The 27901-nt window shown below is 46.0% G+C and overlaps 1 pseudogene; it reads right to left on the bottom strand.

Annotated features, from left to right (window-relative positions):
* Positions 1–182: 182 nt before the first annotated feature.
* LOC121171845 lies at positions 183–27473 on the bottom strand (annotated as a pseudogene).
* Between the last annotated feature and the right edge of the window lie 428 nt (positions 27474–27901).

The raw sequence follows: 27901 nt of genomic DNA, 5'->3' as shown, positions 1-27901 counted from the left end.
GAAATTCGAAAGTGTCTTACAGGCCAAAAAGGGAATAAGGATAGTAAAATGCCTCAAGAGAGCTGGAATCAAATACTGGATTTGAGAGCTACTGGAACTGGATCTGTAAAACTAGGGTGCTAGTTTGGGCCATACCTACAATGGTCTCAAGTTCCAATAAACTACTGTGACAGCACACCACTTCAGAGGTCACACACACACATCCACTCAGGGCCTGGTTTCCCCTCAGTAGGTGCTCTCAGTGTGCTCAGTCGTTTTCCAATGGCTAGCCCCAAAACAAACATGTGCGCAAGGAAGAGATGGGAGAACAAACTCAGGAACTCCGCCAAAAATACCATCCCCCTGCACCCACCTTCTTCATGGCACTGCTTTTCCTCATGCTCAGGGACACGGAATGTTTCAGATGTCAGAAGCAGAACTCCTTGGGTGGAATGCTTTCTGGTCTACTGGACCAACCCGACACCTAGTCTGCACTCTTCTTCAATGCTTCTGCTTCTTTCTCGCCTACAATTTCTTCTTCTGATTGCAAGCTGTTGTCCCTGCTCATGTGCATCTCCACATCAAACATGATCAGCCTGTCTTCTTGCAGGGAAGGGCTGTCACAGTGTGAGCTGCCCCAGGAACAGGCTGGGCATCCAACAGGTCTTCTCCATGTCTCCATTGTGGGTGGAGGATGAGTAGGCACGTGCTTCAGGTCCCGTTCTTCCCATTGCCATTATCATTGCCACTGCTTCTGTTCACTGGTAGCTGGTAGAAGAACCTGCTCCTTGACACATCCTCGGCCACCACTGAGTGTCCCCATCACAGGGAGTTGTGTTCTTGAAGCAAAGCCAGAGGATAGGGAGAAGCTTTCAGAAGCTGTCACTAGAAAGTGAAAAGTCACTTTCTAGAATCCAGTAGGATATTCTGGAATGAGTGTATTTTCTCTTACACAAGAAAGGGTGTGCATGACTTAATTTGGTGAGTGAAGGATGGCTGGAAGTTGGGTAGTGGAGGGTCAGATTATCCTGTGTCTGGAACCTTTGGTATAAGGTCCTTTGGGTATAAGGCAGGAAGTTAGATACAGGCAGAAACAAGGCAGTTCTTGTGGAAGGGTTTGGTTTCTCCTACAGAAAGAGAAGAGTCCTAGACCTCTTGTTATGCAAGCAATGCACAAAGTAGACAAAGTAGAGGAGCTTGATATTCAGCTGGAATGTTCTGATCACCTTTTAGCTTCAAGAGGAGTTGGAACACTAAAATGGAACATGTTTCAGCAGCCCAGAGTTAATACACTTCTCCCCAGGAAAAAAAAAAAAAAAGGTAAATTTTATATCAAATAAAGCCCAGGGCTTGAAATGAATTCGTCATAGGCATGAATCATGGCCTGCTAAAAAGCCTACCAAGCAACAACTGGATCCCCCGGTACAATGAAGCACAAATGGAGGACTGACCTGCCCTTTCCCTTACCGTAATGCCTTTCCTTGCCTTTCCATTTCATCACTGTGAGTTGCTCCTTGCAGATGAATTCTAGCTGTCTCTCAAAGTATGTATTTCCAATCTGTTCCCTGGGTAGTGAGGCAAGGTGCTTGTGTGAAGGTGCCTGCCATAGGACCCACTGCTTCCACAGCTGCACCTCTGGGAGGGCCTGGGCTGTACAGCAGAGAGCCTTCCCCACCAGGTGGCTAACAGAAAGGAAAGGCAGAAATCAGTGACTTGGGGCCACAGACGGAACTTCTGTCTCTTCAATAGCAATCTAAAATGTGGGCACGTACTGCCTTGGATGAAATTAGAAACTGCCTCTGGGCATTCATTGGCCTGATTGGGCATCAGTGACCTCCCCTGTCCCAGCAGAACCTATGGTGGCTGTGTCTCCTGGCAGCAGCAATGCCTTGTCTGCTCAGGATGCAGCTTACTTGGTCTGTTGCCTCCATTTCTCTCAGAGATGCCTGGAAAATGGTTGTGATCATATCCTTCAACCTTCAGTGTCAACACACGGTCCTTAGGGGGCTGTAGTTCCAAAGCCCAGGTTAACTAACTGGAGTTAGCACCGGGGCAGTGTAGTGTATTCTGAGTGGCCCATGTTAGAGTCACCACTGGTCCAGGCATTGACCTCAGACTTTAGATTGGTCCTGCTGCGTTCTCCCTTCTCTTCATGGGCTCACTTGCCATCTCTCCATCTCCCTCATTCCTGTGCCTCTCTCCTTTCTTCCCAATAATTGGCTCCCTGACCATGAATTGCTGTTCAATAAGTGTCCTCCAGCCTCTCCCAGTGTATTCTTTGTGCCAGGCCAGTGTAAGTTGTGACTTGTTCTCATCAAATCTGCCCTGATGATTACCTTGGTAACTGGAGGAGGGCAGAGTTTGCTTCCAATCAAATTGGAATGGACAGTGGAATTCTGGCAGGCCCCTCAGACTGGGAAACCACAGTTACACCAATGAGGACCACAAATTTATATTCCCCAACCAAATAAGGGCCGAGGTAAACCCCCACTATTTCAACTTCTGGGTCAAGGGGAGTTTATTTATTTTCTTTCAAGATTTATTTATTTTATTGGAAAGGCAGATGTACAGAGAGGAGGAGAGAACAGAGAGGAAGATCTTCCATCCAATGATTCTCTTCCCAAGTGGCCACTATGGCCAGTGCTGTGCTGATTCGAAGCCAGGAGCCAGGAACTTCTTTCCAGGTCTCCCCATGTGAGTGCAGGGTCCCAAGTCTCTAGGTTGTCATCTACTGCTTTCCCAGGCCACAAGCAGGGAGCTGGATGGGAAGTGGAGCTGCCGGGACTAGAACCAGCGCCCAAATGGGATCTCGGCACGTTCAAGGTGAGGACCTTAACCATTATCCTATCGCTCTGGGCCCTCAAGAGGAGTTTAAAAGACCCCCTGCAAGTCTCTTCCGCACTTTTCTTTCTCTGTAGCCCACTACCTCACTGTCTTTTTATGGAATGGGGAAGGGAAACCGGTGATTGATGTTCCCTGAAATAAAGGCCATCTAAATTCTTTTTTTATATTTGGCTGAGCTATTCTTTCCTTGGTGGTCAGCAAATCAAACCCTCCCCCCGACTCCAAGCCTGGAACTAGCTAGGTACTATGCAGCAGGTAAGTCCTGCTTCCAATCTTTTCTTGGAAGAGTTTCTGCTCTTTGTAGCTCCCAAATTATTTTCTGACACTCACCTATTCCAGAACATTCTAGGCTGCCTACTCCTCCAGTTCCTGTGAAGCAAAGGCCAGAGTTTTATGCCTGAAAATCTGGAGCTAAGAGAGGCTGTTTCTGCCCACATTCTGTGACCCATTCTTTTTTTTTTTTTAAATTATATTTTAACAACATTTACTTAGTTAATTGGGGTAAAAAGGTTCAAGGGCTATAAGGAAGTGGGTAACACTATTGTTTCCACATTATTTCCTTCCTGTATCTGAGGTAAAGAGGGATATTGATGGAGAAGCCCCACCCAGGGTCTTACCCACCCCAAGTCCCGGATGTGGGGCATGCTCTGAGATAATCGATCAAGTGGTTTCGATAGTTCACCATTCATGAATTGCTGCCAATCTCGCCACTCCAAGCACGATGAGGTCGTTGAAGGATCCACTGATTGATCTGTGATCCATTCTTGCAAATTTATCTTGCAGGATCCTGGAGAAGGGAATGGCCAAAATAAATGAAGGGATAGTGCTCTTGGGCAACTGAAAAAGCTTATTTCCAAGTTATAGTTAGGCTCAATAAAACAATAGTTAGAACACAATTCAGATTTAGGTCATGCCTGTAAGCAGGGAGTTCAAGGAAAGTTAGCCAGACACCTTGGTCAAAGCGCTATTGAAATGGGGAATAGATAAGCACAGTCTGCCCTTGGTTAGCTGACTATACAGAGCTTATATGTTCACCTATCATGGAGGAGAGCACAAAAACACCTCCCAGGACTCACTGGGGGCAGTATGCACTCTGAAGGAGGGGTCCTTCGCCTCCTCTTCCCAGAACCTCTTCTCTGCAGGTTCCCAGTTTTGCATCTGTCACCCAGCTTATTTTGTTGGATACATTCCAACAACAATTCTGCCTGTATTCTTTGGACATTCACCACTGCTGCACCATGCCCCTACCCCAGGCCTTTCCATAGCAGCTCCATCTGCCTGAACTCTCCCACTGTCTCCACACCCCATACCCCAACTCCGTTCTTTATCTCTGCTCATCTAAAGTCATGAGACTGAGCTCATTCTTGGCCTAGACCATGTCTTCTTGTCTGATGTCTGCATTTGCTCTCATTGCTGAACCCCTACACAGCTGACCACAGCTCAAGGTTACCCTACAAGAAGAAGCCAGGTGCCGCTGGCTGTGTCTTACTTGAAACGCATTCCCCATGTAAGGGCTCTTTTGTAGGAAATGTCAAGTCTCAGGTGCCTCACATGCGCTCACTGAACATGGAGCAATTCTTTGTGGTCTTGACATTGTTCTTCCATCTCCCACCAAGTAACCGGCACAATTGCTCCCAAGAGGCCCCTGCACATCCAGGAGGTCTACTGGTCTGCAACGAGCTGCAGAGACAAGATTTCTACTGTTATTGGAAGTTGTCTGCTCAGGAGTTGTAATCTTGATGCAAGAAAGAATTTTGACATGAGACAGAGAGGAACAGCAGGCAGGCTAGTGCACCTGCAGACTGGATGGACAGCTGGGTAAAGGACTGAAAGCACACTGCATGCAGACTGGGGTTTGTAAAGGAATAGGCTCCAGGTCTTTCCACTTCCCCTTCTGCCCTCCATCTTCTGCACAAATGGCCCCTGGGTGGGAAGTAGGTAAAAGCTTTTTTGCCATTGCTATTGCATGGAGTGGCATCTATGACACTGGGCAGAGATTACCCTGGGGTGTCTTCGTTGTAGGAAGGCTGTGAAGGCTCTAGTGCCCCGTGTTGTCAGAAAGAGTAGGCCATCTGGCCCGGGCACAGGGGATTCTCCTGGGGAGCTGCTTTGATGGAAATGCTGGACTCAGAATCCTAACCAAGAAAAGAGAGAAGACAGAACAGGTCAATCAACCATCTCAGCTATATGTTGGCAGGGAAATACAGGGCAAATGGTGACTCTATGATGGACTATGTCAATTGGTGGATTCTTCAAAGACCTCATTATGCTTGGAGTGGCAAGATTGGCAGTGATTTATAACTGGTGCTCTATCAAAACCACTTGAGCAAGAACCTCAGAGCATACCCTACATCTGGGACCTGGGCAGGGTGGGAAATTGGGTGGGCCTTCTTCCTTAATACCCCTTTTTAAACATGAAGGAAACAATATGGAAACAATAGTCTTACCCACTTTCCTATAGCCCTTGAACCTCTTTACTTCAATTAACCATGTAAAGATTGTAAAAAAATATAATAAAAAAAATTTTTAAAAATATTCATTAATTTAGTCAAGGTAATTTAGCCAGTTGTAGATAACAGTTAAGCTAATTTAAGCTAATTACAAATGATCGATTTAAAGTAAGTACATGCTTTTAAAAGTTTTAATTCTTTTGAAATTCATTTGTTTCTCACAATCAATACTTAACCCAAAACACAATAGATTACTTTAAAGATTTATTTTTTTATTATTTTTTCATTGGAAAGGCGGATATACAGAGAGGAGAGACAGAGAGGAAGATCTTCCATCCGATGATTCACTCCCCAAGTGAGCGCAACGGGCCGATACTATGCCGATCCGAAGCCAGGAGCCTCTTCCGGGTCTCCCACGCGGGTGCAGGTTCCCAAAGCTTTGGGCCGTCCTCGACTGCTTTCCCAGGCCACAGGCAGGGAGCTGGAAGGGAAGCGGGGCTGCCGGGATTAGAACCGGCGCCCATATGGGATCCCGGGGGTGCAAGGCGAGGACTTAACCACTTGCGCCACCGCGCCGGGCCCACAATAGATTACTTTAACAAAATACAAAGTGGATGTTTCTTTGGTCATTCACCCAAATGGAAACCATATATGCCCCTTCCTTAGGTAACGTGGGCTACCCAAGGCTGAGAGAACAAACATCCCTCTTCATGACACCCACCAGGGAAAGGGACGGAGTCAACAAACTGCAGGTCGGCGAGAAAGCAAAGAAAAGGAAGTTTTAGATCAATGGCTGCCATTTCCTCAAAGCCCAAGAATGGAGTTTAATCCTTTTGGCATCCAAATAAGGGCAATGTTAATTTGGCATTATTTCCATAGCATGATAATGGGTTTTTAGGTTATCACATAATACAATGTTAACAACAATTTAAAAAAAAGTAATAAAAAAAAAGAAAACAGAAAAAAGAAAAAAAAAAATGACGCTAGCCCCATGCTGTGATTTAGACTCATTTGAGAGTTCTGGGGAGCCAGCTGCAAGTGTCCAAGGTTAAAGGTCATCATTCAAACATCCTGCAGTGTGAGTTCCTAAGCACTGTACTCCTGGTCTCCCCTGGGTTCATCTTGAGACAAGTAGGAACCCATAAGAAGGCCATCTAGCCTCCATCTCCCCACAAAACAGCCTTTCTACAGAACTGTAGAAAAGGCACAGAGCATGGAAGGCCAAGGTGGTTATGCTGAAGAAACTGGCCCAGTTTCTATTGAAGAGACTGGGAGTCATTAGACATGTCAGGAGTAAAGACAGATGGCTTGGCACAAAATACACCTGTAGCTGAGGTGACTCAGCACTGCTCTTCTGCAGACTGGGTGCCAAATACCCTGCTGGTGATCTGCTGCTCAGGGTTCCCATCACCAGGCAAGGAAGAATTTATGACGTATTGGTGGCCAACAAGTTTAATGAAATGAAGTAGTGAAGGGAGTACTCCTGTATCCAGACCTAGCTTAAAAGGGAATGTGTTCAGGGCTTGGCAAGATAACCTAGCAGCTAGATCCTTGCCTTGCATCTGCCAGAATCCCATATGGATGCAGGTTCATGCCCTGGCTGTTCCACTTACCATTCAGCTCCCTGTAAGTGGCCTGGGAAAACAGTAAAAGATGGCCCAAAGCCTTGGGACCCTGCACCCACGTGGGAGACCTGAAAGAACCTCCCTTCTCCTGGCTTCAGAGCTGCTTGGCTCTAGTCATTTGGTCACTTGGGGAGTGAATCAGTGAATGGAAGATCTTTTTCTCTATCTTCCCTCCTTCCAGTATATCTGTCTCTTGAATAAAAAATAACATAAAGCTAAAAAAAAACCCAGATGTAGGGAAGGAAATGTGGCCAGTTCTTCCGATCATATCTCTTCTTGCCCTTCTCCTGGACAAAGGGTTTGCTGCTGGTTAAAACTCCTCCCAAGGTTTTATTACCCAGTCCCATCAGAACTGCTCATGCATTCCAAGCAGAGAAGTGTTGGCTGTTGAGGTGTGCTTCTCAGGCTGCAAGACGCTACTACATTTGTTTCCACAGAAACTTTTTTTCCCTTAGGCATTTCATATAACATATGCTGGTCTCTAACTTCCCACTTAATGCTATGAGCTGGAAACTCAGGCCACAAGTGCATGTATAAGTTAGTGTTTGGAGACGGGGCCATTGGGAGCAAATAGAATTGGGAACGCTTTCAGGATGAGTCTTGAGATGGGACCTGTGGCTTTATATGAAGTGGAATTGGAAGACCCAAGCTCACACAGGCCTGTTCTATCTTCTGACATGTATGGTGTAACCAGATAGCTCTCACAAGATACCAGTTCTGTACTCCTGGACTTCCCATGAACTTAATCAATCTTTATTCATTATAAAGAGCCCAGTTATAGGAAGACAATTGATCAGGAAGAGACAATGGGACATCTTGCAGATGTGAAGGTGTGAAAGCATCGCCAGCTGTGAGAAAACTCTGGAAACTCAGGGCAAAAGGCCTGAAGCAGTTGAAGTAGAAAAAACAGGGACTCAAGTGCTCCCTAAACCATGAATTTTGATAACAGGTCAACGAGAGGCATTTTTTCTAGTGTATGCTGTTTAATTATTAGTAGCCTGCTAGAAGAAAACACTGTCTACTGATTGACCCCACTTGTTCACTAGCATGCAAATTGCATTCTGTTTTGGACCTTCCTTATGCCTATGTGACTCTCAGTCTTTAAAAGTCTTTTGCTGTTAATAAACCTTGGTTATTGACTGTCAGTTAGTGGAACGGATTAATATCTCTGTGCATTAAGTCCCTCATTGCTGGATTGCAAATACCCCGTCAAATATATTCTATCATCATATCAAAAAGTAAAAAAAAATAAAAAGATAAAAAGAAATGCTAAAACATAGGAATCCAGTCTTACTGAGGAATTGGAAACCAAAAGAATGTTCTTTTTGATTTAGTTGTTGTTGAATGAAACAGTGCTTCTTTAAAAATTAAAAAGAAAAAACAACACACAACTAGATTTTAAACTCCTTTTTGGAAGGTAGAGTGATAGAGAGGAAGGGATAGAGACCTTGCATTCACTGATATGGTTCTCCTAATGCCACATGGCCAGATTTGCCCAGACAGAAGCAAGAAGACTGGATGGGTGGCAGTGGTCCAAGGGTTTGAGCCATGTTCCACTGCCCTCCCAGGCACATTATCAGGGAGCTGGATTGGAGGTAGTGCAACTGGATCCACAGGGGTCTGATAAGGCAAGTTGTGGCTTAAAATGCTATACTGCAGCAACAGTTCCACAGTTTTTTTTTTTTTTTTTAAAGATTTATTTTTATTGGAAAGGCAGATATACAGAGAGGAGAGACAGAGAGGAAGATCTTCCATCCGATGATTCACTCCCCAAGTGAGCGCAACGGGCCGATACTATGCCGATCCGAAGCCAGGAGCCTCTTCCGGGTCTCCCACGCGGGTGCAGGTTCCCAAAGCTTTGGGCCGTCCTCGACTGCTTTCCCAGGCCACAGGCAGGGAGCTGGAAGGGAAGCGGGGCTGCCGGGATTAGAACCGGCGCCCATATGGGATCCCGGGCGTGCAAGGCGAGGACTTAACCACTTGCGCCACCGCGCCGGGCCCCACAGTTTTTTTTATTCTGTCTTTTGCCTTCCCCTTGTCTCCTATGCAGCCACTTTGGACAGAGCATTGCCTTGTACCTTTAATGGACCCTTCCACACAAAAGAGCAATATACTGAGACAAGCATATTATAGTACTCAAGATGCTCACAATAGCTCCATCCTCATCTCATATAAAGTAGGAGGGATTTTCTTTCTTTTTTTTTTTTTTTTAAAGAAAATGTAACCTTGATAACCCCTCTATGGAGGGGTATGGCCTGATATATTTAGCCCGTGGCTTGACTGTAATTTTCCTCCTTTCTGTCTTCCATTCTTGTACGTTCTGACTGTAATTTCTTTCTTTCTTGCTTCTCTTTTTTGCATGTCCTTGGGGGAGCTTAGGTGTTGTTTAACCATTGGGAAGATCCTGGGAGGGGCCAAGCAAACTATATAAGAGAGTTTGACTTTGAATAAAAGTTTTCACTTCACAGGAATAAGTCTCAGTGTGTTGTGTGTTGTCTGTCTTGTCTGTCTTATAACCCTAGTCCCTCCGCTCGACTCGGGGCTCGGGGTACTTGGCAACGCGGGCGTTGCCAACATCTGGAGGTTCCACCGAGATCGAGAAAGAGAGGATACACGACGAAGAGTCGTCCCGGGAAACTGGCCAGCAGGTAAGTGGGACGTATTGTAAGACTTTCCTAAACTGGTAGGAGAGGGAGTTTTCTTTTGAAATACAGTTTGATTTAAGATTTATTGTGAAATATAATAGATTTTAGTCTTGTTTTGAAACACAATTTGATTTAAGATTTGTTGTGAAATACAGTAAAGTTTTACCTTTGTTTTGAAATATTGTTGGATCTTGGTGTTTCATTTACCTTACAAAAAAGATGGGTTCTGCCTTCTCCAAGAATAAATTGACTACTGAGCTTGAAGAACTTTTACATCAACTGGGGAAGCCAGTTAAAACTAAAATGATTAGAAATTTTGTTAAAGCCGTTCAATCCAGTAGTCCTTGGTTTATTGTTTCAGGGAACTTGAGTGTCCCCGATTGGGAACAGGTTAAGACTAATTTGCAATCCTGCTTGCAAAAGGACCCAGAGAATTTCCCTATTGCCAACTTTTCTTTATGACACTTAGTCCGTAATTCTTTATTTAGTGATAAGGTGGAAGTTAAAAAACAGTTAAAAAAAGTACAAAATACTTTTGAAGAAATCCAGGAAAGAGAGGTTTTGCTGTCTGTGGAAGCCTCAACTGAGTCCTCAAGTGAGGCCACCTCGAGTGAGGCCACCCTGAATGAGACCTCTTCTTTAGAGGAGAGTGAAGCTGGCTCTTTGGAGAACGAAGCCTCTTCTTCAGAAGAGAATGAGGCCTCTTCTTCAGTAGTGAGTGAGAACAAAAGAGATGAGGAGAAGATTTTCTTAAAGCAAGAAATTAGGGAAATTAAAAGAAAATTAAAGAAGGCGGGAATAGATAAACATTTCTCTGGCAAGTTGTCCAATTCATGGCAACCACCATATGCCCCTAATTTTGTGACCCCTACCGCTCCTCCTGAGGAGGAAGCTGTGGGCCATTCACCCAATAAGTATCCCATGCGGCCCTGGAGTGATAGCCCCACTGATCAGCCAGTAGGCGGGGTTCGATGTTTCCCAGTCATAGAGGTCCCAGTTCGAGGGGTCCCCCTCGCCGGGAGCATCAGCCCCTTCAATTTAAAGACCTCAAAAATATAAAGCAGGCTGTTAAAGATTATGGTGCCCAGGCACCCTTTACTCTGGCACTGGTAGAATCCTTTTCAAGTTTGAATCTTACTCCTAGTGATTGGATGCAATTGTGTCGTTCCGCTCTGGATGGTGGTGACTTTCTCCTATGGAAAGCGGACTTTCAGGATAGGTGCAGAAATTTTGCTGAGCAGAACGCAGCTGTGGGACATGCAGATCGAAGCTTTGAAATGCTTACTGGCACTGGACCTTTTGAGGGCATCCAACAACAGGTTAATTATGATCTAGGAGTTTATGCACAGATAACAAATGCAGCCCTTGGAGCCTGGAAGGCTTTACCTAATGCTAATACAGGAGACCAGCTTTCTAAGGTCTTGCAAGGCCCTGCAGAACCTTTTCAAGAATTTGTGGACCGTATTATGCAGGTTGCTACTAAGATCTTTAGTAACCTAGAACCAGCTATGCCAGTAATTAAACATATAGCTTTTGAGAATGCTAATAAATATTGCCAGGATGCTCTTCGGTCCCATAGAGATAAGTCTCTGCATGATTACCTTAAAATTTGCAGACATATTGATTCCACCCATGCCCTTGGACAAGTGATAGCAGCTGCTGTTCAACGCCCTCAGCCTCAACCTAGGGCATATCCTAAAGCCTGTTTTGCATGTGGACAGTCCGGACATTTTAAAAAACAGTGTCCTAATGTCCCCCAACAAGGAAGGCGACCCCCACAATCCTTGCCGGCCCCAGATCTCTGTCAGAGATGCCATAAAGGCTATCATTGGGACAGTAATTGTAGGTCCAGGTATGATGCCCAAGGCAATCCCTTATCGGGAAACGGGGTCAGGGGCCCGCTCCGGGCCCCCCAACCTCAGGTGTACGGAGCCCAGCAGACACCTGTAGCTTCTGGAACAGTACCAACTTTCAGAGTCCCGCTCCCACGGCAAAAAATGCAGACATCTCAACTCTCCTCAGAGCAACACCAGGTAGCGCAGGACTAGACCTCTGTGCCGCCTCCGGAGAGGTATTGACCCCACTCCTGGGGCCCCAGCGGATAAAGACAGGAGTCAGGGGCCCCTTGCCTAAGAATACCTTGGGCCTGATCCTAGGAAGAAGCAGTGCTACCATGCATGGAATCAGAGTACTCCCAGGAGTGATAGATGAGGATACCCCCGCAGAAATAGAAGTCATGATAGAATCAGCCAAAGGCACTATCATCATTCCACCAGGAGCGAGATTTGCCCAGCTGATCTTGATCCCTAAGGTTCCAACAGACAACCCTATTCATAAAAGAGATAGACAAGGAGACTTTGGTGATTCCGGCCCCTTGGCATGTTGGGTCTCCGACATGCAAACCCGACCTACCTTGCAGTTAGAGATAGAAGGGAGAAAATTCACAGGATTACTTGATACTGGGGCAGATACTACAGTTATATCCCAGGCAATGTGGCCAAGCTCCTGGCCGTTAGAGGCCACCCCAACCGTTCTCCAAGGGATAGGAACTTCTCAACCACAGAAAAGTGCTAGGTTGTTAAGGTGGAAGGATCAAGAGGGTCATTCAGGAATTTTCCAGCCATATGTTTTACCACATATTCCTATTAACCTGTGGGGACGAGATTTGCTGAGTGCCATGAATGTTGTGTTGACCTCTCAGCCTGTGCCAAATATGCTTAATAGACAAGGATACTTTCCTGGAAAGGGCTTGGGCAGACATCTTCAAGGTGACCCCCAACCAGTCTGTGATAAAAAGATTGAAGTTCGTAGCCCAGGGGATAGAACAGGCTTAGGACATTTTTTGCAGGGGCCATTGTAGAGCAGCCTCGTCAGTTAGAGGAGCCCATTAAATTAACATGGAAAACAGATGAACCTGTTTGGGTTGAACAATGGCCCCTTTCAAGCAAAAAATTAGAGGCTGCAATTGAATTGGTAAAGGAGCAGCTTGAGGCTGGACATATTGTTCCATCCACCTCTCCTTGGAACACCCCAATTTTCGTTATTAAAAAGAAAAATGGCAACTGGAGGCTTTTGCAAGATTTACGTGCAGTAAATGCTGTCATGGCCCCTATGGGGGCCACGCAACCTGGTTTGCCATCTCCTGTGGGAATACCAAAAGATTGGCATATGCTTGTGTTAGATTTAAAAGACTGCTTTTTCTCCATTCCCTTGCACCTGGAAGATGCTCCGCGTTTTGCCTTTACCTTACCGTCCATCAATCTAAAAGCCCCTTCCCAACGTTTCCATTGGGTTGTCCTCCCTCAGGGGATGATGAACAGTTCTACTATTTGTCAGATCTATGTGGATAAGGCCTTAAAAGGAATTAGATCACAATTTCCAAATATCTATTTGATTCATTATATGGATGATCTTTTGATCGCGGCTGAAACTCGTTCCATCCTATGGTTAGCAGCACAATGTATTTATCAGGCCTTAGCCACAGCCGGATTGGTTGTTGCCCCGGATAAAATTCAGACAGATTTTCCTTATCAGTATTTAGGCCATCAGCTTTTGCCAACTGGTGTCACCCCTCAGAATTTGACCATCAGATTAAGTGATGTGAAAACCTTGAATGATTTGCAGAGTTTGTTAGGTGATATCAATTGGATCCGGCCAATTTTGCACATTTCTACTGGGCAACTCAAGCCCCTTTTTGATATTCTTAAAGGTGATCCAGATCCTTCCTCACCCCGACAACTGTCCAAAGAAGGCAGGGAATGTCTGCAGCTAGTCCAGCATGCCATTCAGAATGCTCATGTTAGTTATGTGGATTATAAGGCGCCAATGCGGTTGTTGGTTTTTCCTTCCAATCACGCGCCTACAGCAGTGTTTTGGCAAACTGGACCTATATATTGGGTCCACTCCCCAGCATCCACTAGACAAATTGTGCAATCCTATCCCACTGCTGTTATATCTTTGTTGTATAAGGCATGCAAGATCAGCCTGCAGATTTTTGGGAAATATCCTGATTTCATCTCCATTCCCTATGATTCCCAACAGGTGACATGGCTACAAAATAATATTGATGATTGGTCTGTCTTTTGTGCCACGGTTTCTTCTCAGTTAATTAATCATTATCCTTCCCATCCCTTAGTACAGTTTTTCAAAAGACATCCGGTTGTTTTTCCCAAAATAATTAGACAACAACCCATATTAGGAGCCCGTGTAGTTTTTACTGATGGGTCAGCTAAAGGCAAGGCTGCTATAGTTTCTGGACATGAAGAACGGGCTGTTTCCATCTCCCACAAATCAGCTCAAGCCGCTGAAATAGCTGCTATGCTTTTTGCCATTCAAATTTACCATAATGAGCCCCTGAATGTATACACAGACAGCTGCTATGTAGCTCATGTTATTTTACCTTTAGAAACCACAGCCTATATAGCCCCGACCTCCTCAGTTTATTTTCTTCTTTTACAATTACAGCAGCAGATTTGGCAGCGCACTCATCCCTTATTTATTGGGCATATAAGAGCGCACACCTCCTTGCCTGGCCCCCTGAGTGAGGGTAATGCGCGGGCAGATGCACTGACTCAGGTGTTGCACATATCTCTGACTATGGACCCTTATGAACAGGCAGTGCACCTTCATAAAAGGTTCCATCTCAATGCAGCTTCTCTAAGACTACATGCTAAGGTGACTAGAGAACAAGCCACCCAGATTGTCACCAATTGTGAAGTCTGTGCTCAATATTACTCTGTCCCATCCCTAGGGGTTAATCCCAGAGGGTTATTGCCCAATCATGTGTGGCAAATGGACGTTACCCATGTCCCTTCCTTTGGAAAACTTCAATATGTGCATGTTTCTGTTGACACCTATTCCCATATAATATATGCCTCTGCTCATTCAGGAGAGAAATTAAAAGACGTTAAATCCCATTGCTTACAGGCCTTTGCCTATATGGGGATCCCCAAACAAATTAAGACTGATAATGGACCGGCTTATGTTAGCCAAGGCTTTGAAAAATTCTGCAAAGATTTTAATATAACTCACAAAACAGGCATCCCTTACAATCCTCAGGGTCAAGCCATTGTTGAACGTGCCAATCGCACCCTTAAAGTTTATCTAGAAAAAATAAAGAAAGGGGATGTGGCCGAACATTGCAGCTCTCCCCATTCCCTACTGGCATCCGCCATCTATGTGTTAAATTTTTTAACTGTCACCAATGATGTAGTTCCTGCAGAGCGCCATTGGCTACGCTCTGCTAATGAGAATAAAGGCCAAGTAAAATGGAAAGATCTGGCCACAAATAAATGGCGGGGACCAGATCCAGTACTAACATGGGGGCGAGGCTCTGTTTGTGTTTTTCCTCAGGATGAAGAATCACCGAGATGGGTTCCCGAGAGACTTACACGACAAATCTCCTTGGCTCCAACTCAGCATGATCCCACTCCGAATGATGTTCTTGCAAAATGAAGGCATTGGGAGGAAGACACCCTGACAGCAGTGGTGCAACTTCCTGGCATCCTGCCCATGAGAAATGCAGATCTCCAGCTACTCCCTCAATTTAACATCATATATGTGTTACCCCCATGAAATGGCATTAACTGAGAGCAGGGATGTTAAAGGAATGGAGCGGAGTCTTAGCCATGGGGCTGATGTTACAGCCATGATTGCAGTACTGTTTACTCCTCTTTGCCACCTATGCAGGCAACAAGCCCCGGAGCAGGTCATCATTTGACAAACTGTGATGACTTTAGCTGTGGAAAATCCTAGAGCTCAATTCTGGTTGAGCATGATGTGTAACGGGCAGCCAGAGACGGGTAAGATCTGGCAGAGCTGATGACCAACCTAAGACAGGGATCCCACATGCCCCGGGTGGGGCTCCCCATGACGGGTAAGGCATCAACTGACTGCTGGACAACCTAAGACAGGTGTCCATTAAAAACAAAAAAAGGGGGACATGCACGGCCGGGTCTCCCAAGGGTTAACTCCACAGCACAGCTTGTTTCTCCAAGGTGTAACAGGAAGGGCAATCATGGCCTGATACATTTAGCCCGTGGCTTGACTGCAATTTCCCTCCTTCCTGCCTCCCATTCTTGCACGTCCTGACTGCAATTTCCCTCCTTCCTGCTTCCCCTTTTTGCATGTCCTTGGGGGAGCTTAGGTGTTGCTTAACCATTGGGAAGATCCTGGGAGGGGCCAAGCAAACTATATAAGAGAGTTTGACTTTGAATAAAAGTTTTCACTTCACAGGAACAAGTCTCAGTGTGTTGTGTGTTGTCTGTCTTGTCTGTCTCATAACCCTAGTCCCTCCGCTCGACTCGGGGCTCGGGGTACTTGGCAACGCGGGCGTTGCCAACAGAGGGGAATGTTTCAGCTTCTCCAGGCTTGTTGGAATAGCAAATGGCTGACCTTTGCAGATTCTATGACTCAGAACTGTTCTGGCCAGCGTGATGGTGATGGCCACACACAGCACTCAAGCACTTGAAATGTGCTCAGTCCAACCAGGCTGTGCTGTAAGTGCAAACAACACTCCACGATCCAGACTCTAAAAGAAGCGTAAAATAAATCATTAGTAACTTCTGCAATTTTGATTACTGTGGGATGCACCCCTGATCCAGTCCTTTGGACGCCTGAGGACCCCAGAACACATACACTCTCAGCAGACCGAGAGTGCCAGCAGGAAGTAGACTTCCTGTGTGGAATTATGACTGCCTCTCGGGCCAAGCGTGGCTGGGATGAACAGCACCTCCCTGTGCCTCCTTCCTCATTAGTTACTTGTAGCCAAGCATATCCCCACCCTCAGTTAATTGAATTGATGGTCTGAATCCATTCCTGAAAAATATGTTTGCTTCTTTGGCACTACGGTGATTATTTCATTTCCTTGTTTGGTATCTTTAGAGGGGCTTTCTGTGGTTGTCTAGGCACCTGAAACACACACATATTATATATATATACATATATATATATATATATATATGTACACCACCAGCAGATTACATGTTGAAATGATAACATTTCACATCTATTTGGTACAATAATTATTACTAAATGTATTCATGTTCTTTTTTTACTTTCTTAATGTGTTTCCTTCAAATCATAAAATTGTGTATCTGTGACTCATATTGAATTTGTTACACAGTACTATTCCCAAGTGTTTTCTAAAATTTGCATTATGTATGGAAATCATTGGGGTGGTGGGAGGGGCTGGAGAGAGGATGGGGAACAGGTGCCCATCAGAGTACACCAGCACCTAGTGGGTGTGGCTCTGCCTCACACAGTAGAACGTGCTTTCAGAAGTCTGTAGGTCTAACCATGTAAGTGAATGTTTCATGATCAAAGTTAAGGAGCATGGGTAATGAAGGCTGAGCTAAAAAGGAGGGTTACTAAAGAAACAGAGAGCAAAATTTTGTTGAAAAACATTTCACTGTTACTTTGCCTTGCTTTAATACACAGTGATTTCATGATTTATTTATTCAAACAAATATCTTTTAAAAAATTTTTGCATGTATTTTACACGATTTGATTCAGATGCTTGTCCATATGGACCTCGGATTAGGGTGGGTAGGCTCAGGTATGGAGAAAGTGGGTGGCACAAATGTTATAGTTGTTATTTTTTCTCCTATGTATGCAGGGAAGGTGGGGGAGAGGGCTACTCTTTGCTGTCACACTATGTTAGCACCTGGAAGTGGGGGTTGGTGCTGTGATGACACCACAGAGATCCCGATGTGGGGAAGAGTGTTCTGAGAGTGTTACTTGAGTGTTTTTGATAGTTTTGAGAAGCTGTTCATTTCGTTGCTCTAGGGCTGAAAACAATCTTTCTGAGTTCTATTGGGTGACCAAGTGCATCCACAGACCCAGCCAGATGCTGCAAAAGTGGGCCAGTAGAATTGTCCAACTTGTTCTGCTCTCCATTCTCTGAGGAGGCAGTCGATGTCCACTGCACAGGCTCTAGCAACTCAAGAGTTCAGTCCCAATACATGACTCCAAAATTGAAAGACACATCCTGGAACTTTTCTCTGTGGCCAGTTTGAGTTCAGTGATCCAGTTGGAGAGTCCTCTAAGAAGCTTTGTCCAGGGTGACCTTAGACATGACTCTTAAGTGTGCCAGCCACACAATGCAGGCTCAAGTTCAGTTCATCACCTGCACTAGCCAATGCACATACTGGTAGATACAACTACCTGGTCAGTTCCACCCCCAACTTCAAACCTCACATGAACCAATGGATGCTGTTGCCTAGCCCAGCCACCCCCCACAGATCCAGTTGTCATTTAACCAGTGAGTGCCATAGGTGGGACAATCCCCTACAAATGTACCAGGTTTGCCCCAGCTCTTCTTTTGTGCATGCCAGCCACTGGTAAGGCTTAACCCAGCCCAGCTTGCATCCCATCTGGTTCTTGTGCACACCCAAGGATGCTGACTTAACTTAACTTGTCCTGCCCTCAGATCTGACCCTAACATATGCCAATAGGTGCTACCATGTTGTCTAGCCTAGTGTAACCCCACCCCTGGTTTTCATGCTCACCAATAGTAGGTACATCCTAGTAAGAAAATGCCCACAGTTCTTCTGCCAGGTAGGTTGCCGGCTCCAGATCTTGCACCTGCCAGGGTGTAGTGTGGTCAAGGCCTATATGTGTCTTACCCAGTCCTAGAACTTTCCAGCTGGTGCTGTGGCCCAGTCTGAGATGGCCCATTCCCAGTCTTGGCATTTGTCACGAGGTACTATAACCTGGCTCAGCCTAGTCTGCCCCTAGTCCAGCTCTTACCAATGGGTGCAGCATCCTGGCCTAGCCTAGCCTAACACTGCCAGCACCAGCTCTCATGTAAACTGACAGCTGTTGAAGTCCAAACAGGCCCAGCCTGCTCCCTGCTCCCAGCCATCTCGATTCTCAGTGATCTAATATGTGTGCTGTGAATTGGCCCAATCAAACCCACCCCCAGTCCCAGCTCACACGTGCCAATGGGTACTGTAGTCCAGCCTGGTCTGGCCTGCTCCAACCCTGGTTCTCATACTTACCAGCAGAAGTTAAAACCTAGCAAGGGAGTTGCTCAAGTTCCCCTACCATATCAACTCCCAACAATGGATTCATGTGTGTCAGTGGGCTGACATGGCTGGCCCCCAGTCCTGATACTCACCAGCAGGTACTATAGCCCAGCCTGGTCTAGCTTGCCCCAACCCAGGTTCTCATACTCCCCAGCAAAAACTTCAACCTGGCAAGGAAGTTCCTCAAGTTCCCCTGCCAGTTCAGCTGCTAGCAATGGATTCGTGTGTGCCAGTGGGCTGACATGGCTGGCCCCCAGACATGGAACTCAGCAGCAGGTACTGCAACCTAGCCAAACTGGCCCACACCTATTCTGGCACTCACCAATGAGAGCTAAAGCCTTGCCCTGCCTGGCTCACACCAAAATCCACCTCTCATGTAACCCAACAGATACTATGGCCTAATCTGATATGTCTCACATCGTTTCTGGCTCTCGCAAGTACCAGCTGGTGCTGGAGTCTAGCCTGGTAATTGGCACACCCACACATACATGCTGATGGGTGCTGCAGCCTTGCCCAGTCTGGTCTGCCCACAGGCATGACTTTCACACTCCTAGTAGGAACAGCAGCCCAGCAGGAGGCCCGAGAGCTCTCCTACCAGGCCTGTTCCCAGTCCTGGTTCTTGTGCATGCTTCAACCCAGCCTGGCATGGGCCCACCCCCAATCTTAGCTCTCACTGGCAGGTATTGCAGCCCACCACAGCACAGCCAGGTGTAGCCCACACCGTTTCCTGGCCCTCATGAATTCCAGTGGATGCTATGGCCTAGTCCCATTCAGACTCCTCCCAGCCCCAGCCCCTATGAGTGTGAGGCAGTTTCCTGTCAAGTGAGTCTGTGGTCCAGCCTGACTTTGCCAGTTGCCATCCCCACCTCTCCACATAAACTGACAGCTGCTGCAGTTCCACAAAGGTGAGCTCACTATTCTACAGATGCTGCCCCTAGATCTAGTTCTTTCCCATTCTGATGGGTGCTGTGGCCCAGCCTGTCCTGACCCACTCTCTACTCTGACACTCGCAGGTGGGTGTACTATGGCCTAGTCCAACCAGGCATGCCTCGCAGCCCCAGGGTTTGCAAGCACCAGTGACCGGTGGGTGATACTATTTGGTCCATTCCAAAACCTGCACATGGGTGGGTGCCTAGGCCTGGCCTAGACATGACTTCTGGGATCCCTGCTCTAAACAGCTCCATCTCAGCTCCCTCTCCTGCCTTCAAGTATAGTGGCCAGGTCCATGGAGGACTCTAGAAGTCATTCTTTCCCTGTCAAACACGTCCTTAGCCAATCCACTCCAATATGTCTCCAGACCCCTTTGTTAGGCAATCTGCAGCCCCGACCTCAGGGCTGTGGTGGCGTGCCCTAGCATGGAGTTCCCTGCCTTCCCTACTTTTCCTAACTACCTTTAATAATAATAATAATAATAATAATAATAATAATAAACAACTATGCTGGCATGCTGGCATACTGGTATTGTTAACACAGAACTGGCAATAACCAGGCCCAGAATGCCCACCAGGTACAAGTTGCCTACTCCCAGCAGTGTGACATTGGCCTAGATACAAAGCAACCTAGGAAGTTGCCTACAGCTTGCATCACATAAGACTTATTTCAGCTTTGAGTGGGCCCACTTTTAAATGGGTCTGAGGTCAGAACTGAAATGTCTGTAAGAGGCCTCGGGCAGTTTCCCTTCTGCTCAGAGTCCCAGGGCCACTTCCCAATGGCTTGCCTGTGCAGGTCACATCCTGACAACACATTTCCCCTTCCCCTGCCCTGGCTGTTCAGCAGGAGACATACCCGTGCATTCCACTGCTCTTCTGAACAGGAACTCTTCCATCTGCACAATCCAGGACTGCAGAAATGCCAGGGCACACACCTCTTCATTTGCTTTTCCATCTCAAGATAGAAGAAGCAGCCTCCTCCTTTATTGGTGTTCTTTCCCCAGGCTTGTGTGTCACATCCCCTTCCATCTCCTTAAAGGCCATGATTGTTGCTTATTCCTAATTCCTAATCCTCCCTGGATCTTTTCATCTTATTTTTCTATGGAATGTTGTCTTTCATGCTTGAGTGCCAGAGACCATTCAGTCTGAAGAGCCTGCACTGAACAATCTGGGGGAAAAAAAGCAAGCAAAGAAACAAAAACAAAGCAAACAAATCTGCTAGTGCATTCTGCATGCAGATTTGGCCACAGCCCTCAGATGCAGGTGTCCTTCAAAGGGAAGAGACACACAGACTCGGGTGCTCAGTGAGGAATCCCACTGTCCTCCTCCTCCCTCTGGCCCACTCTAACCTCCTGGCAGTTAGTAGTGGAAGTGGAGGCGTGAACTTAGACTACTGCCATGTCAGTTGAGTAATTTGATACCCTAAGAAAATAAAAACTTCCGGGAAGAGTACAATGAGGTTTCTCTCCCTTTTGTAGAGGGGAAACCTCTGGTTTCCTAGTTTTACAAATCTGTACTTTGTGTCTCCATTTGCTTTCTAATCCAGTTGTGTGTCGCCTCGCTCTTCACCCTGGTTCACACTGGGAAGGTGGTGGGACTTGAATATGTGTTAGATGCTCATGTGCAGGAAGTGATGGGCCAATTGGGAAGAAATGAAGAAATGAAGAAATACACGACTGTATGCTTTTTAAAATTTATTGATTTATTTTTATTGGAAATTCAGGTATACAGAGAGGAGAGACAGAGATCTTCTATTCACTGATTCACTCCCCAGGTGGACGCAATGGCTGGAGTTGAGCAGATGCAAGGCTAGGAGACAGGAATTTCTTCCAGGTCTCCCACGTTGCTTTAAAACCAACCATGCTTTCTGTTGAGCTGCAGATTCACACAAATAAATAGTTCCTCAGGCAGAGTTTGCGCTTAGATTTCCTTGTAGTATTTGAACTGACAGAACAAGGGAACTGAAAAGCTGATTGCAGAGCTGTGGGCAGCATGCTTACAAGTGGAGGTGATAGGCTCTAGCAGCTGTGGGAGGCATGTGTACAAGTGGAGGTGATGGGGCTCTAGCAAGTAAAAACTGGCTTCTGCCATTAAAAAGTGAGCAGGAGCACTCATGGCCTAGTATTTTAATAATCCTGATTTGTGTTTCTGTGGATAGAGATGCCTCCTATTTTTGTGGTTTTATTGAGGATGACTGTATTTTCTTCATCTTCTTTTTCTCCCTGTAGAGTTGAAATCAAAATGGAGTAAACATGGCTCATTGCTAACTTCAATTCTTTTCGCTAACTTCAATTCTTACTGCTTTGCTTGCTTGGCTGAGAAACTGTGTGAGCTTGCAAGCCTAATGGCCAATGTGACCTTTAGTGCCAATAGCCCCAATCCCCATAAATCAAGGTTCCAGCCTTATTAACACATAGATAATTCAAGATTTGGGTCTGGTTGTCATAGGTGGTTCCAAATTTTGAGCCCAGACCTGAGGAGAGCAGGTAGGGGCTGGCAAGCTGAGCTAAGCAAGGAATGTGTGATCCTTCCTCACTCACCTGTCTAGCTGTTGTAAGTTGTGCTCCCCCTGAAGCTGAGTCAAACTGCCCCTATAAACATTTTGTAAATGTACTGCCTGGGGCCGCACTCTGGTCAGCCAGTCGGTTGGTCAGTCTGTTGCCTTGCCTCTCATAATAAAACTTTGTTGTGATTGCCACTGCTGAATGTAACATTCTGTTTTTAGCAGTCGAGTGGATGTAACCTCCCCAAACCCTCATTCTGCTCCCGGTAGCAGTTAAATATTTTTATGAGCTTGATGTGAAAGACATTGCCCTTGAGTGAAAATAGCTGTCAAATAAGCAACTATTATTAAAATAACTGAGCATTGATTTATGAATATATACTAATTTGAGAAATTTTAAAACTTCCTAACTAGAAAACAAAGCAAAAACCCTGCATTAGCTGTCCACTCATTGCTTTGTATGCTTTGGGATGGTTTTCTAAGGTGTCTCATTGGGATTTGTTAGCTTGGAGGTGTTTGTTGAGTTTAATCCAAGTCTAGACCTCTGAAGATTTCAGAATTTCCTGCAGTGAGTCCCTTGAACGACACCTGACAATAACTACCCAAACCTCATTCCCTATGGAGCTGCTGTCATCATTTCCATGTACGTTTTGGGATCATTCTTCCCCTCAGATGGGCATACATTTTGCATATAACAGAATTGGGGTTATTAATAAGCATTTATTTGAAGCTATAGGCCTATAACTCTACATTTGCCTATGTCTATGTGTCCCTCTATGATTTATCCTAAAACATCTGTGATTTGTTGAGTCAGTGTGGGATATCAGGATATTGTCATCCTTCCCGGACTATTGCAAGTTCATTGCTCAAACACCTGTTTGACTCAGTTCACTGGCATCAGTGGACTTTCTCTTGAGACTCACTGCTTCCCTCCAGCCTCACGGTTTTCCTACCGGTTCTGGGGCCTTTTTGTCCCCTAAGGGGTCCTCCGTGTCCACCCCAGCCAGTGACTGGCCATCCACCAGCGTGGTTGTGTCAGCTCCCACCACCAGGTGTCACTGTTGAACACCAGTCTGCAGCAGCAGGTGCCCTTGGCTAGAATCCGGCCTTTCCCCAGAGGCTGCCAGCCTACAGCAACAGCAGTGGACAGTTGATGATGGAGGACCCACCTGCATGTCTTCTTTCTTGTGAGCAGGTACTGATTCCAGCTGCAGCCAATCACAAAAAGGACTGTGAATTGAGGCCAAGTGTTTGGCCCAGCACATCTTTGTCCTATATTCATCCTGTAGATGAGAATGCCACTGCCTTGGGCTCTGTCTCTAGTTGTGACAAACTGCAGGGGTCCTGGTTGTTTCCGGATGTCCCAAGAAAGGCACCCCCACCCCCGAGACTAGCTCCAAAGGCCATGAGCTCCTTGCCTGTGATCCAGTGCTGTTGGCCCTCCCATAACCCCTGGTGGTTTACAGGCAACCAACGGTTCTCACATATTTGAAAAGCTGTGGTAAATCAGTTATATGTCACAAAACATCTTCCTGTATTCATGTGTGACTTGCCTCGCATTCCAAAAATGTTTATTGTTGTATTTACTAGAAAGATGAGAATGGGGATGGGGCAGAGCTAGCTTCCCTTGGCTGATCTCCTCCCCAAGTGACCACAGTGGCTGGGGCTGGGTCAGGCTGAACCTCCCACGTGCCACAGCCTTCACCTGCTACCTTCCCTTGGTAGGTGTTACTAGGGGGCACGTGCCGGATGTAGAGTGGGCACTGTGGTGGGAGATGCAGGAGTGTCCACTGTCATGATGACAATGATGATGACAATGATGGGCAGCAGCATCACCAACTTTAGAGAAGTTGTAGAGTGCTCCTGGTACAGCTGACCGACCAGGCGGACATCTCAGTAATGAACTGAAAGCCCAATCTGCAGCAATCCAGAACTTTCATGGGTGTGGCTTTCTTCCTCCTCCACCTGCACCTTCCCTGGACCGTAGGTCCTTGCCAGAACTTTGTCATTGTCTCTTTGGTGCAGGCAAATGGAATTCTCTGAGATTCCACCCAGGAGCCTGGCGACCAGGAGCCCCTCCAGGTTACCGATCAAGGGAAAGACTTTGGGTCTGTCTGTGCTGGTTGGCTTCAAAGGCTTGCTTCTGTGTCTAATCACACAGAACTTCCCATTTTTCTTCAGCCCTCATATGCACCCACAATGTCCACAATGTCCAGCCTTCACGTACCCACAATGGCTCATGTCCACTCAGGAGAAGCACCTTGTGATCTTAGGGAGTGTCACACAGATCAAGGTCCAGCTTCTTTGTTTCATTCAGAGCTAACAAAGGAGCAGGGCCTCATGTGGACCATGCTCTGTTGCTGTCTACCTGCTCAGCATTCAGAGGTGGCCTGGAAAGTGATGGTCTTGCATTGGTCATAGCATCTGGAGGGACAGGCCGGAGTGGAGTTGGACAGCACATGCTCAGTTAGAGACCAGCGGGTGAGAGCATCAAACCCACTGGTCGGAAGAGAAGCAGTAAGAGAGACACAACTACAGAGAGCGCAGAGGGGCAGTAGCCAGAATTTCCATGACTGGGTGCTAGGCCACATATCCCAACCTTGTTCAGCCTGGCCTACATTGGTTGCTCAGTGGTGAGTGTGTCAGCTGCCAGCAATGAAGCTTGGTATCAGGTACAGCAGAGGGAAGAAGGGAAGCACTGGACCCTGTGCCAGACTCAGGACCCCAAATGCAACAAGCAGGCTTGAGAAGACAAATCACCCTGAGACCTTTGTGTTCCAGCAGCTGCTACTATGCGGGTTTCCAAGCAGACATTTCCCCTCAGCTGGTCCTTTCCTGTCAATACTGGGACAGTCATTTACAGCAACTGTTCACTGCATGAATGGGCAGGGTGATGACTCAGTCTGCAGAGGCTGTTCCTGGGACAGGGGCTGTGTTTTTGCCTTCTCTAATCAGCTTCATGTGTTGGACCACCTGGTCCCTTCTCTCTGCCAAACTATTGTGACCCCACTCCACCACATGCGCCCACACAGAAAATTCCTCCAGATCCCACAGTACTGCAAAATTGGCTATATGTACTCAATGAAACTTATACCACTCAAAGTCCATTAGACTGATCTTTTCTTGCCCTCATTTCTTCGTTAGCGACGCTTATTGCATATTTCAAATTAGAGTTATAAGTTTCTCAATATTATATAGTTATTTAATTTTATTAAATAAGTTAATAAATAACTTTTATTGCAAAGTCAGATATACAGAGAAGAGGAGAGGCAGGGCGGAAGATCTTCCTCTGATGTTTCACTCCCCAAGTGACTGCAATGATCAGAGCTGAGCCAATCCAAAACCAAAGCCCGGAACTTCTTATAGATCTCCCACATGGATGCAGGATCCCAAGTCTTTGGACCATCCTCAACTACAGGCAACAAGCAGGATGCTGGATGGGAAGTGGAGCTGCCAGGATTAGAACCTGTGCCAATATGGGATCCCGATGCGTTCAAGGTAGAGATCATAACTACTGCTCTATTGTGCCAGGTCTGGGAGGATTATTTTAAATACAAAAGACTGAGTGAGTGAGAGGGAGGGAATGAGACATGGAGAGATCTTCCATCAGCTGGCTCACTGCTAATTGTCCATAATAGCCAGGGCTGGGCCTCCATGAAGCCAGGAGCTTAATCCTGTGATGTCCAAACTGTGTGACAGGAATCCACACACATCTGCAGCCTTCCCAGAAGCATTATCCAAGAGTGGATCAGAAGGGGAATGCTGGGACTCAGACAGTTGCTTCAAAGTGGGATCATGGCATTGCCAGCATAAGCTGAACCTTCTGAGTCACATTTTCATGAATGTTCTTACACATGTCTCAGAAACAGTGTGGCATCTCTAGAAATCTGATATGTGAGCAGCACTCATTGGGTTACGTGGAAATGTATGTCACTGAGATAATCAGATTTCCTTGTTCTTTGTATTTCAGTTACAATGAACTTCCACAGGATTTTATGCAGGTGAATTTAAGTCTTATTAAGCAATGATAGGTGGCTTGTGAAAGCTATTGAAAACAACCATAAACTGACAGTGTGTCACCTTCCAGAGCCTCATGAGAAGAATTACAAGGAGAGTTTTCTGATAACTTACCATCATACCAGGAGTAGGAAGATTTCTTAGAACTCCAAGGAAGAAGCAAGTGTTTTGCCAAAATTTCTATCCCAGCACCAAGGATAGCAACATTGAATTATATGGATTTAACAAATGGATGGGGGATATTCTTATGATTTTTAAAAATGTATTTTTAAACATTTTATGGATATAAAATGAACAGATTTAATGTATTTCCTAAATAAAACTTGAAGAAATTAGTCATATTTCCCTTCTTCAATTGTCCCTTCCTTTTTTTTTTCTACAATCATGTGATTTAAACTTTTTACACTTACTCTTAATAAGTTTAAATAAAAAAAATTGACTTTCCACATAAAACACAGTGCAATGCAATGGGTCATTCACTTGCAGTACACAGAGGAATTAATCATTTACAAAAAGACAACGAACAGATTAAGCAAGCTCTGGTACCTTCTCTGATAAATGGATCACAGTGTCTGACATTGAACCTGAGACATGAGTCACTGACACTGTTCAAACCCAACACTATGTGTTCCACTATCATTTATGGAACAACAGTCTTTTCAGAGCCTTCTTCATGTCTGTGTTCCTCAGGCTGTAGATGAAGGGGTTCAGCATGGGGGTGACCACTGTGTACATCACCGAGGCTGCTGCAGTTGAGGCTGAACTTGGGGCAGTGCTGGCACTGAGGTACACACCTAGTCCTGAGCCACAAAATAGGGAGACAGCAGAGAGGTGAGAGGCACAGGTGGAAAAGGCTTTATACTTGCCCTGAGCTGATGAGATGGCATGGATGGAGGAGGTGATCTTAAAGTAGGAGTACAGGATCCCTGCCAGGGGACCTCCTCCCTAAAGCACAGCTGTAAAATCCATCATGAGGTCATTGAGAAAGGTGTCAGAACAGGCTCTGTGGACCACCTGATTCAACTCACAGAAAAAGTGGGGGGTTCTAGTTGCATGCAGAAGGTTGCCTCAGCACCAGTTAGCTCTGCAAAAGTGCATTCAGGACACCAATGACCCAGCACACCAGCACCAGCTGCACACAGACCTGGGAGTTCATGATGATCATGTAGTGCAGGGGTAGACATATGGCCACAAACAGGTCATAGGCCATCATGGTCAGGAAAATTCATTCAGGCTTCCAAATAGCAGAAAGAAGAAAATGTGTGTGTTGCAGCATGCATAGCTCTGCTGTGAGTCTGGATGTTCACCAGCATCTTGGGGAAGGTTGGTGGAGTTGAAACAGACATCCACCATGGACAGGTTGGTGAGGAAGAAGTACATGGGCACACAGAGTTTGAGCTGTGAGAGGATGGCCAGGTTGATGAGCAGGTTCCCATTTATAGTGACCAGGTACATGGAGAAAAACAGAGCAAAGATGAGGGGCTGAAGGGCTGGGTCCTCTGAGAATCCCAGGAGAAGGAAATATGAAAGCTGAGTTTGGTTGCTCAGTTTATGTTGTGCACAACATTACCAGAAAGATATTGAATGGGAAGCACATTTATACATAGAGAATAACAGAGTGCAAATCAAAAATTCATGTGTTCCTGTTCATAATGTAGTTCCCACATTTGGAGATGGCTCAGGTCCCATTTTGCTTCTTCCCAGGGAAATCATTATCAAGAATTCCTTCCCACTCTCAGGCCTTTCCTAAGGAATCAAACACTTCTCAGATTTAATGAGATATTCTTTGATGCCTTAGAAATTTCTATTCATCAGTATTTACCAACTCACTATAGATTCTACAAGGAAATTCATGAAGAAGTAAGAAGGAGATGAACTGATAC

The sequence above is a fragment of the Ochotona curzoniae genome, unplaced genomic scaffold (assembly GCF_017591425.1).
Source record: "Ochotona curzoniae isolate NIBS_2020 unplaced genomic scaffold, NIBS_Ocur_1.0 scaffold_274, whole genome shotgun sequence".
Lineage (NCBI taxonomy): Eukaryota > Metazoa > Chordata > Mammalia > Lagomorpha > Ochotonidae > Ochotona > Ochotona curzoniae.
This window is presented reverse-complemented; position numbering and strand designations above follow the sequence as displayed.